Below are 12,626 nucleotides of genomic sequence, written 5' to 3'. Positions count from 1 at the left end.
CGACTCTGTGAGCTCATCTAAGACAGGCGGAGAAATCGGTAGGACACATTTCCCACCTTCTGTCCCACGAAAGAACTACATTTGCCTGTTTGTCCAATAAAGGGAACGTCGCAGTATTACAAGTTGCGAGGCTAGCCTACATCCAGATTTGAAACAGCAGAAAAAGTGAGTCAAACTAAAGCTGGATATTGCTCTGAAATTGTCCTGTGACATGCCACTCCAATTCTTCCTTTGAACTTTCACTCTCTTCTGCGTTTTTCAGCTCAGTCATCCATGCAGCTTCGCAAAATGATGTGGGCTGTGTATCATGACATTCTGTATTTTATGTTGTTTTGATCCAAATTTCTTCATATTCTGGTTTTGGAAGAACATTTTGTTTGGTTCAAGAAAACTTCATTTTTTGAAAATGCGGCAGCTTTGGTGTCGTACTCTCACGATGCCACCGGGAAATGTTTCCAAGGTGCATAAAGAGAATATAGAGACATCATTAATTCTGCTTTCATATCAAAGTGTTACTATTGGTGCTTCTTTGACCTAAAATTTGGCATTTCAGCCCTTTGTGTGGCCACTAAAATTCAGATTTCAGATCTGTCATCCATCAACCATGAAATGCAACCTTTAATATGCTAATGTGGTGATCAGTGGAGAAAGATAGGGAAGATGGACAGCATACCAGTAAGAGTTTGGCTTAAACTTTGCTCTCTGAGTCACTCGAACCCTTTGAACACTCAGCGTTCCATAATGCACAAACGTTCATAGAAGCCCTAACTGTCTTAGTGAGTCATTGCAAAGTGTTTAATATTCATCACATTTAAAGTGCTGAGATAATGCCACAGAGCAGAACTGCTTTTCAAAAACTCATATTTTTGCAATCAGTCTTGCATAGAACCTCGACAACAACAGTATTTCTCCACCTTCAACAAAGTGATCATGATTCGGCCACAGTCACACTGTGAAGCATTAGTTATCAGAGTTATTCTGTCTCTAAATGTCTTACTGGCTTTGCAGCACATGGGTGACTTCATAAAGATGTTTCCTTTTGGGTCATTAAAGAGGAGAAAATAAAAGCGGAAATCCACCTTGAAAAATAAATCACTCGCACATGGACACATTTCTCACACAGCTGGAAAGTAGAAACACACGACTGGTCGATTATGTCTTCTGAAGCCATTCCAGTGATTGCTGGGAGGAGTCCTCATGACTGTCATGTCACAAGCTGATTTGACACCCTCTTAACAAATGCTGACAACATACCAGAATTGAAAAAGAAAAAAAAAAAATCATTTGAGGACCAATTGAGACAAAACAATGCACACAGAAATACTGAAAGTCATGTTCAAAGGTTCAGGGCAGGACAGCACTGAAAGGATCTGAGCAGAGCGATGACACATCAGGCTTACCGTACAGTGCGTTTGTGTACTGTGCTGTATGTGATAAAGATTTTCCAGGTTGCAGGGCCAAATGTACATATTCAGAAGCCACTGGGTTTATTGTTCCACAGCATTTAGTTCTCCAAGTGATTTTCCAGAGATGTGGCTACCTGTCTGCATTGCTAGACGCTCTTCCCTCTCGCTGTCATCTGTCATTATCCACTGTTGTTTGAACTCTACCATATTGCAATATGTCACGTTACTGATATCCAAGTTATATTTTTGCTCCATATTTTCTGCTGTAAATCCTGCACTGCCCCTGCAGGTAGACTGTAAGGTCTTCATAACTTGTTTGTTGCGTGTCAGTATGTTAGTCACTTGCACAAACACCACATCAACCACAAAATCAGTCGTGTTTGGCACGTCTAGCTTGGATGGGTGTGCCAACCAACACCAAGTACTGCTGCTATCGTGGGAGGAATATGGGAGGGATAGCATGAACAAAAGTGGCTTAAAAAGTGGATAAATCCTGCATATTGTTTATTATCCTTCAATAAAATATTAGACTAATGTTGTGGTTTTATAATAAAAGGCTCATTTAAATCCTTAAGACCTTGGAAACATCTGTTCCGAAGGTCAAGAATGAATGAGCGATGTCCGTTACAGCTGAGCAAACTGAGATGCGGCTGAAAGCTCATGAAAACGACCTTGAGTTAGGACTTTTTTTTTTTTTGTCAAACTGAAGTGCTGATGGTCCATAGACTTGCCAAAATAATCACCACAATAAGCACTTAAAGTATCTGTCCAGAAGTACACAGGCTGCACAAGTTCCTGCACACATGCATGCAAGTCCTTCTCAACAAAGGCCGACTGTTCAGGCCATTGAAGATAGAGTCTGTGTCATGATCTGTCAAATCGTTGCACCCCTGTTGAGTGAGAATGAGCATTACTTGGTATTCTCATGATGACTAAGTAAGATGAGTCACGCACGGCGTTGCTGCAGTACAATACATGCTAGAACTTTGAATATGCTTTTCTTTCTCCATTAAACTTGGAAATGGCTAACCATAACCGTGGAAGCATTTTGTCTCTTGATACCCCAGAAATCAAATCATCTGCAGAGCATCTGTTCAGTTTGCTATGATCGGACGTCAAGTAGTTTTTCTGCGGAGGATATGACTAAAGGTGTTCCTGTTTCTTGTCAATACTTTTTACTGACTCACATATTTATGAGCTGCTCTGTCTCTGTCTCCCTTTGAGACAGACTGTCCCAGGCTGGGATCCCTGCAGGTGGGAAGGCCGAGCTGGTCTGATCAGGGCTGAGCCACAGGCACACTGAACATTACGTGCAGTATGGATACTACCAGCGGGTTGCTCTTCTCATTGTGTAATTGGGCGGATAATGTTCCGTGATTCCCTCTCTTTGGCACCTCCATATGTTCCGCTTGAGCAGCTCGGTGCATTTTAGTATCCTGAAAATGAGCGGGGTCAGCGAGCGGTCGGGTTACCCCCCTTCACTGCTCCAATTCTGCAGATGAGACCATGGTATCGCCACAGCAGCGGGACAGAGAACTCAGAGGGCAGAGTTCATCCACTGCCCCGCTTTAGTCCCACTAGTGCAATTATAATTTCAATATTAGAGCTGAAAATGTTGCTTTCTTTGTAATTGAATTCATCCATGCTGTAAAGATTACTGGCATATGGGTAGAATAAAATAAATCAAGGATAAAAGTAATCTTCGTGTTAAAAACCATAAATTTATGCACAGAGAAACTGTGACAGTCATTGTGTTCTGAACTTGGAACAAGCCGAGCTGTCTGTGAGGAGAGTGTGAAATCAATGTGTCTCCTAATATATTGGGCTTGTGTGCTTTCTGTACCACAAGCCCCATTTGCACACCACATCCTTGCAATCTGGGATTGCAAATTGTGAAGCAATTACTGCGAGACCGAATCGATACCAAGACCAGGGAATTAACTTGAAGGACTTTAAATCATGGCTACTGACAACAGCTTTCCCAACTTTGCTCATGTTCCTCCATTGTGACGTGCAGCTGAGGCTCTCTTCCTGACACTGCTGCAGCTCCTCTTGTTTGATCGACATTTCAGTTGTCTCAAAGCTTAAAATGTGTTGCGTAACTCACCTGCTTCTACTTATCTACGCTCCCTTATTGTTGATTGGTACTGCATAAGTTCGGTGAGGGACACTTCCGTCTTTACATCAAGCTTTCAATGGTTGTCAACTCAGTTATCAGAGCTCATCTTTATTAGTTCTGCTTCAGTTCTCACTCACTGATTGAATCTCTCATGTGATCTGCAGACTTTCAAGACTCTCCCGGCCGCTGCTTGACGAGCACAGATCTCTTGAAGAAGCTGCTGAAGTGTTTATGCTTCTGTCCTCGAGCACAGAAAGCGTGAGAACAGCTTGTACAGTAAGCTGACGTAAAGTAACAGTGTGATCCTTGGAAGTGACACAACTCCAGCAGCCTCTTGTCCACTGGTGCTCCTCAGATGTAGAAGGGATCATATTTGGCTTCAGGTGACAGACGGCCATGAGAGCCTCCATTTCCAAGGGTCTGAACTTCTCTCCGTCAGAGAGCATTTCTGTGCTGCAGAAAGGCAGAGAACAGCACCGTGTGGCTCTAAAACAATTTATTTTATGAATTTGTCTGCCCTGTGGACCCTTTCCTCTCTCCTTGTTTTGCATAGATGATGATTTAGAATATAAACTAACATCTTCCGATTTACAAGTAACAAATGAATCCCAGATATTTCTAATTTTCTGCCTCCTTTTTGTGGTTTTGTTGCTGGTTGCTAGTTTGTTCGCTTGAGCAATACAGCCATACTGCACTCTTGTATAAATCAGGAAAACGATTCAGATGTCAGCATTTCTTAAGTTGATGTTACAGCTACAACCTGGATGAATTAGACTGCATTTTTTATGCCAGTGAGTCTGGCTCTTGAAGAGAAATAAGGACTGACATCTGATTAATGTCTTGGAGTGAATAAAAACCTGGGAGACAAAAGACAACACCGCTCACTAAATGCAGTTTCTGAGGCACATGTATCCTTTAGCATCATTTCATACAAATCACCACTTACTTTCCAGACTTTACTTCACTCTGGCGTGTTCGCAGTCCCAGCTGCACTGGAGTCCATCTCATCCTCTGTGTCAGCCTGCAGCGCACCCTGTGGCCCGGCCCATGTGGAAATAACCTGGAACCATTGACCTGTTCAGCTGTTTGGCTGAAACAAGCTGTGCAGGCGTGCACACTCATGCATATGTATTTATGCAATGCAAGCAGACATAAGGATGCTTTCAAGCAGTCATCCACATACACATAGACACATGCTGTTTGTGTAACAAGGTCAGACAGCATGATTGAAACTCTTATATCATTGTACCTTCACTTTCATGTACAGTCAGCCTGGGAGTCTCAGGAATTTCATGCTGGAGAAAAAAAAAATACATTTACAGTGATTGTATCTCAGCCATATCCTCTGTTTAGGTATGGGACATGTTCAAATGCTACACTCTGTAGATTTTGTCTATATAAGGCGTGTTCTTTTCACTGCTACAGTCATTTATGGGGGAATGTAAACACATAGCTGTAAGCAGACTAATAGCTATTAGCAGTCCTATTGTTTGAGGAGAGAATGTCTCAACGAGCAAAGATTCTCCACAGTCAATGATTTTGTGCGATATGATTGTCCTGATTTCACAGCAGAGGCAGCAAAACACTACTATCTCGTATAGTTTTTATGCCTTTTGCATTCCCTCCTCTGGAGCTTCTCAGATGGATATATTTTACTTGTTTTTTGAGTGGAGTGGACAGAGTGGGAGGAGATTGGAATAAATTTTCATTAGAGAGCGTGAAGAAGTCCCAATTCTCTGAGGAGCCTGTTGGATTCCTGTTAATTTGCAGAACAGCCCCTGAAAAAGTTCAATCAGCAGGGCACAGTGGAGTTTTTTATGGTGTTTTTAATGAGCCCTGAGGGCATAGATGGTTCGAGTGGCACTCTGTCACTGTCTGGAACAATTTCAATGCAATGAAGGCTGATGTTGGCCCTTTATTTCATATGGGATGAAATGCCTTTTCCTCCCCATTCGATGTGCTTTGGTAGCTCATCGGCATTGTTATAGGAACGTCAGGGAGGAGCTGCATTTGAGGCAAATGTGAAGACTGAAGCCCATATTATGTGACAAATACAGAGATGGCCAAATAAAGTGGTCATGTAATGAAGCTCTTTCAAGGAGGCCTACAGATAGATTTATGAATGGTGTAACGTGAGACATGAGTCCTACCATCCACAGGCTTCCCATGGATTCAGACCCAGACACAAACAACCTTAACGTTTGACCTTCTTACCCTGTCCCCCTACGTGCTCTGCGAACCCCTTTTCCTTGTTGCACCCTCCACTGAGGGTGATACGTTTCTAAATCCCACTGCTTCTGCAGAGAAAAGCAACGGGCTGCCTCACAACCCAAATAGCTTAAGAGAGAACAGTCTCGGAGGAGTCCCCCATGCACAATGTATTCCATATGCTCACTCAGAGGCCAAGAGGCACCCCGTACCTCACATCTGGCACAGACCACCTATGCTAGCTGACATATTCCTCCTCAGACCATCAGACTGGCTGCCTCTCAGTGGAAGGAAGCTGGCCTCCTCAATGATCTCCTCCTCCTCTGATCTTCGTAACTGTTTCCAAACTAAAGACATCCAGGGTTAGTGGATTTATCTAGCTATGATCAAGGGAAATGGATGTTCACTTTTTAACTTAACATTATCTCTTGTAAGTGGCATTGCATCTATTATTTATGAAATTATGGGATGATTGCTCAGTGGTTTCCACATCACCCCAAAAGCAAGAGGTCTTGTCTTTGAATCTCAGAGTTAGTCCTTTCTGTGTGGAGTTTGCATGATGTGTGTGAGTTTGCCTCTTCGTGTCCTTTGGTCTCCTCCCACAGTTTGAAGACATGCAGCTGAGGTGAACTGATGACCCTAAATCATCTGAAAGGGCCTTTTGAGGGGTTTGGAGAATAGTTGTTTCCATTCATACCTGGTCACACCCCCACATAGTGTTTGTCTTTCTGTGTGTTAGTCTTCCTTTTGCAACCTGTCCACAATGTGTCCCAGCCTTTCATTTCTCCAGCTCCACATGGGTATAGAAAATACATGGATGCACTGACATTTCTTCCAGCATGTGTGGATGGAAGAGCATGGCACATGTACTTAAAGGTGGATGCATAGTTCTGCATTAAGGGTGTTATATCCTACATAGACTACGAACACAGCAACCATAGATACACACTCTAGCAAAGACATCTCCACTGCACGTCTTCTGCTCACCTGCTGTGAGTAAAAAAATGTAAATATGATGACTACACAGAAATAATATTAATGAGACCAGGTGAACCAGACTACCATCGCTCTTATCACGGCTACTATCGGGGATGTCATTAAAGCATAATACAGCCTGATCATGTACAATACATTCATCTGGTGTTGTGGTGCTGTCACCTGGTGATGTCTGGTACTATAACTATAAATCAAACCTACAGTATCATTATCTATGGTGGGACTTGCATCAAGTCTAAATCTAGCTTGTAAGGTAGTTGGATATAAGGCATAACTGCTGGCAGTAGAGTTCAGAGTGGCGTGGCTGCATATGGCCACATAAATGGGCTTTTCCGTAGTTTTCCATAGCACTTTTGAGAAGAATGATGTGGCAGACTGTTGTGTTCCTTCAGTTTGCTTTTCTTAGAAGGTTAGCTGAGGACATGTTGTGTGTGAGAGAGACAGATTTGACTGCTGAGGCTTTACCATAGACAGCCTGAGGTGCACTGAGGTCACCAGAGTTGTTTTGTAAGACTCTTTTACAAGGTGGACAATATATCCTCCCTCTCACTTTTACACTCTGAGAAGGAGGGGATTGCTCCTCTCTCTTTCTCCTCCTTTGCTCCTTCGCTTTATTACCTCCGTCAGCCCTAATTTGGGTTGATGGGGTGGCTGTTGCATGACAAGACACATGTCTGGGCCCCTGCGTGAGAAGGCTGGCTCGCTCTTGCTGGGCTTGTTTTCTTTGCGTGACCATGTCCCTCCCTCTGTCACTCCTGGCACCTCGCGGCGAGCCCCCCCTCTGACCCTGTTCATGCCCTCGTTAGCTGGCATGTGGCTGGTTTATTTGCTTTGGCCAGCCGAACGTGTGAAAGGCACATTTTGACCACGCTCAGGGAGGGGTCATCCTAGAGTTGAGCAATGGCAGAGGTGTTGGTGTGTGTATGTGGAGGTGGAGACAATCTGAGTGGGGGTGGTAGGATGAGCTGACTGAAAGAGCTCTGTGCTTTGCATGTGCGTGATAATGTGTGGCTGGTATATTTGAGTGTGTGACATCCCTGCCTGGTCAGAGGGAAATATGCCCCACTGTAACTGCTTTTGAGGAATGGCATGCACAGGCAGGTCACCCAGAGTTTACCGTCCCGGTTGCCGTCCATAGAGAGTGTGTGGAGATTTCACTTGTTCCCACTGATGTAATCCAGCAAATGCTCACGCTAACATTCATGTCTCTGTGCATTCTATCTCCTGCCAAATTTCCTCCATTGTATTCTGAGTGGGTATACCAATATAGATAGGAGCAATGGGACGAGACCAACACGAACCTGCAAAGTAGGGTTTGTGCAAGGTTTGCATTCAGAGGCTTCTCCCACACTCCCTGTACAGATTCTGTGCCATCCCACAACACACTGTGATGATACTGGGGGGAGTCAAACTTATGTAAAACAGCTTTGAAGTTACTTAATCACATTATAAAATCAGCCACTAAAATAGGTCATATTGACTTGTGACATTGGGACAAGTATAACAGTAACTTGACTTACTTATGTGAACATCGGCCTTCACTCCAAAGCTGTTTAAAGTTTAAACTCTTTTCTTGTGTAACTTGTTCTGCAAATCAGTGGAGGTAAAGATGTCCAGGGACCACAGGACACAGGACGCTGCTCTGAACACGTACAGTTTTAAATGTAGAATTATTTTTAGGAAATATTGCTTAAATGCTAAAACCTATTGTTACACAATTGTTGAAATCATGAGAAGCTACAAAAGCCGGGAGAGAAAGAAAGAAAAAAACTGTTTCTGTTACATATCTTTCAGAAAAACAAAATCTATGGAGGATATTTACTTCTACAGTGTAAGTGATGCAGATCACCTGTCGTTTTCCAGGTAGCCAAATGGCTTGACCCAGCAGCTTGCCAGACCAGTGATGAATAATGCACCAGAGTCAGGGTTGATACTGTTCCAAAGGCAGCCAAGTGCTGCCAACTGGAGCTGATTCATCCCAAGTGCCCACCCCAAAAAAACCCATTCAAGTCTGGCAGCCATATATGGGCCAGGGCTTCACACATTTGGTCCTCCACTGTCAGGACATGGTCGAGTGCTCTGATTCAGCTCCGGTCAACCCAAACCAACTGACTACCTGTGTTTTCATCAACCAGGAAGGCCTTAATTTGACGATCCTACAAAACCCAGGATTACGTTCAGTGGCAACATTTTTTATTGTATCTTCCACAGTGTCAATATTTGAGAAATTCTTGCTTTCTGCAATATCTGCAACTTTGGTATGGTCAAAGTTAGGGAAAAACTGTGGATATGACAAATAAAATATGGCCAGGATTAGGCAACTAAAGCTCTTGACAAACATTAATTGCAGGTCTGTGATAGGATCCAAACTCTGAAATCCACGCCCGTCCAACCCTCCAAACTCCACATCCATAAAAATGTGGATGTGCAAAAATGTGGATGTGCAAAAATGTGCATAAAAGGCACACTCCACCTGCACTGAGCATTGACATTAGATGTAAATCATTGCTAATATATCTACTTGTCTTATTCCCTATCCCTTAGCTTGAGTTGTGTCTTATAGGCAATTTAGGAAGTGAAACACAGGAGAGCAGTCAGCATGCATAGGCCCTCAGCAATTTTCAATTTTGCAATAACTAAATAAATAAAGACACTGAGAGCAGGAGAAGACAGCATGTAGGCACATGTGGTCCTAATTCTCTGGATGCAGACTGAGTTTCACTGGTTGTGTTGATATTATTCTCCACAGTGTTCAGTGGACCATCATTACAACATATCAAGATTGGAAAAGAAGATAGTTCTATCTTAAAGTGGAGGTGTGGGAAATAATTTACATGAGCTATTGCATCTAATTCCACCTGGTGCAGGTTCAAGCACACACACACGCGTGCGCAAACACACACGCTTACATATGGACACCTTGACACACAGGCCTTTATGAAAATTCTGAACATAGCCAGAGAAGCAGGAAACTTCAGCTGATGTCACTTCCCACTAATCCATTAAATCAGAGAAGAGACATGGTGAACAGCAGCAAGATGAGGCCCATAAATCAAGCAGAATGTCAGGACAGCGAGTGAACACAGCCCAACATAGTCTCAAGTATGTTCCAGATTAACCTCTGCTTCAGTCAATACCTCTGCTGGGATGGAATCACTTGGAGCTGTCTGGCTCTGGAAGCTGGAAGTCATGCTTTGGCTGTAAACACAGACACTAGTCTCTAACAAGGAGCTGTGGAAGAGGAAGGAGCCCACCGAGTCACACTTTGGTCTCTTGAGTCTGAGTAACTTATGTTCCCGGCAAAGAGTTGTGAAATTTTCACATGATGATTTTTAAACATGTTATTGCTGACCGACTGCTGCATCACAGGGGTAAAAGCCATCTTTTATTGCATGTGTTTAATGGACACATTAAAGCGGGATGTTCAGAAGATTTATTTTTTCCAAATGAACACTCATCAACCCTAAATTGTGCGGTTTGTCCAATACCATTTTGTGAAAGAGCTGGACCACATATTGGGACAATACACGAATCACTTAGAAGAGCCACATCCTTATGTTCTGAGACTGCCATAAATGACAAACAAGAGACACTAAAAATGAGCCATGGAGAAGAGGAAAAAACAAAAAAAAGCTTCCTCCGCTGCTCCAGGAGACAAGCGTTTCTGGTGGTCCCTCACATTAAACCACCACTAACCCAAATGCTAACACACAGATACAAACAAGATTTGATTAGGATTGGCACGAGAATGGATGCTTTCCGCATTTGTCTCCTCATGTGATGCTGGTTCGCTTATTTAGACAAAGGAACATATTCTCACACTTGGATGTGTAGAGGGAAGCACTATAGGGTGATTAAGGGCTCCCTGTGGAGTGAGGCAGAGGAAACAGACAGAGTTTATCACGCTTGGGCAACACTGTAGCTTAACTGAAATCAGATCCCTGTGTGCACTTATGCCATAGACATGCACACTTTCACACGCACATGTGAACTATTGAGAACACAGAAACACACACTCATACACACTCTCTGTCTTTGGGATTAAACTCAAGAAAGAGCGAACTTTTAGTAACTCGTCACATCCTCAGTCAGGACCCCTTAGTGTCACTTTTTAAGGTGCTTCAATGTGCAAGGTAGACGAGTGACAAGTGGAAGTCAGGTGACAAAGAATAAAGAGCGACAAAAATCCACCTGTGGAGGAGGGCGGGGTGGTGGAATTGTCAGTCAGTCAGTAGTCAGTCACAGACTGTTTATAGCGTTGGCCTGCTTTCCTGTTGTCCAGCCAAAAATATAGATCAGTACACCTTTGACGTGAGTGGAGGAAGTATTTTTTTTGTTTTATCAGTTCATGTTTGAAAAGTTTCTGGTCCACACCAGATGCTTGGAAAAAATTTTTTTTTTTTTCATGTAACTTGTTAAATGGGAGCGAAATCAACAGAATTGCATTCTTTTTTTGATTTTCATATTTTGGTACCGTGTCAGACCAGACATATTAACAACTTCAACTTCAACCACTACAGAAAACTTTACGCTGTTTAGCTGCTCGTTTTCTACCTGTGAAGATTTTGTAATTCTGCAGCATTAAACCAGCGGGTGAATCAGTCCCTGCGGTAAACTCTTCAGCGTTGTGGGAAAGCCTGCACCATTTGTGTGAAGCAAATACCACAACTTCACCAAGTGTGAATTTTAAAGGCCAAACAACAGCCAAGTCAAAAGCAAGCAGGCTAGGGGCAGTATGAGTGAATCCAGACAGCTTTAGCTTCTTAACCATAAGCTTTCATGTCTCTAAAGTGTGGGACCAAACTGGTAGTTATGAGGTCTGTTTAAATCCTGCATGAATGAGGAAATACTTAAGAGTGAAATGCTGGCAGCAGTGTCTTCTAAGAACCAAAAAATGATATGATGACATGTATCTCTTACATATTAAATTTCTGGGGAAATTTTAGAGATTAATCCCATGTGTTATCATTATCAGATGCTGACAACTGTTTTTATTTATTCAGCCTGCTCTTGAGGCTCTGCTGCAACTGTGAAATATAACTTTTCTTGCTGCCGCTGAAGGTTACTTTGCTCGTGGTTTCATTCAAACAGTGCACAGTAACAAACATCATAAATTCTCATCTTGTTTCTATTATTATTTGTCCTTTCTGATGGTTGAACAAAAATGACCACAACATTCTTTGCATTGTTGCAGGCAACAGCGTGTAACAAAAACCTCATACTTGTGTTCGCTGCATGATGGAGGGATTGTGATAAACCTGGTGCATTTGATGGGCGCGTCTGAATGTTTCAGAAGTCTTCAGCTCTCCCGCTTTTATCAGGCCCTCTGCCTCACGCAGCAGCGAGTGAACGATGAGGAGAGGTCAGGGGGGGACAAAGAGAACCCCGTTACGTGACATGAAGGGGAATGATCCTTCCTGCTGCTGCACATGACGTGAGAAGGGGAGACAGGCAACTTTTCAACAGGTCGTGCCCTCAGCCACCTCCCCTCCCTTCCTCTTCTCCCCTTTCGTGACCCCCTCCATTCTCACCGCATCGTCTTCCTACCCGATGAAAGATGTAGATGAACAGCTAAGACAGAGCTCGAGCCGACTTCCAGGACTCAGGCAAGACGCTTCATCTCAGTCAGGTGCTGTGCGAGTGGTCTGCAGCCATCTGGCCACCCCTCCCGATACAAGTCATTTGGAGAGTTTCCCAAGCATACTTCCCAAGTCACGGCCAGTAACCTGAAAGCACCCTGGATTTCTTTTTTCTTCTTCTCTCCCTGTTTTCCAGCAGGAAGAGGCCTCATTTTGTGCTCCCTGCAAAAGTAACACAGTTTCTCTGACATGCCGCAACCGCCCGTCATAAATCTACACACTTAAGTATGGCCTTCAAATCTATCAGCCTGAGTGCTT

The 12,626-nt window shown here is 43.4% G+C and overlaps 1 protein-coding gene across 3 annotated transcripts in view; it reads left to right on the top strand.

Moving 5' to 3' along the window:
• bmf1 (BCL2 modifying factor 1) overlaps positions 1 to 12,626 on the top strand; it is a 48,674-nt gene continuing 36,048 nt past the window's right edge. Inside the window, exon 1 of one of the 3 annotated variants that reach the window (XM_076749152.1) lies at positions 1 to 38. The gene's annotated coding sequence lies outside the window, so the exon portion shown is untranslated. Of the gene's footprint in view, positions 39 to 73; positions 166 to 12,626 lie in introns of those variants that run through there. The other 2 variants (XM_076749154.1, XM_076749153.1) reach the window with 2 other exon arrangements.

Source organism: Chaetodon auriga, chromosome 14 (assembly GCF_051107435.1).
Source record: "Chaetodon auriga isolate fChaAug3 chromosome 14, fChaAug3.hap1, whole genome shotgun sequence".
Classification (NCBI taxonomy): Eukaryota; Metazoa; Chordata; class Actinopteri; order Chaetodontiformes; family Chaetodontidae; genus Chaetodon; species Chaetodon auriga.
This window is presented reverse-complemented; position numbering and strand designations above follow the sequence as displayed.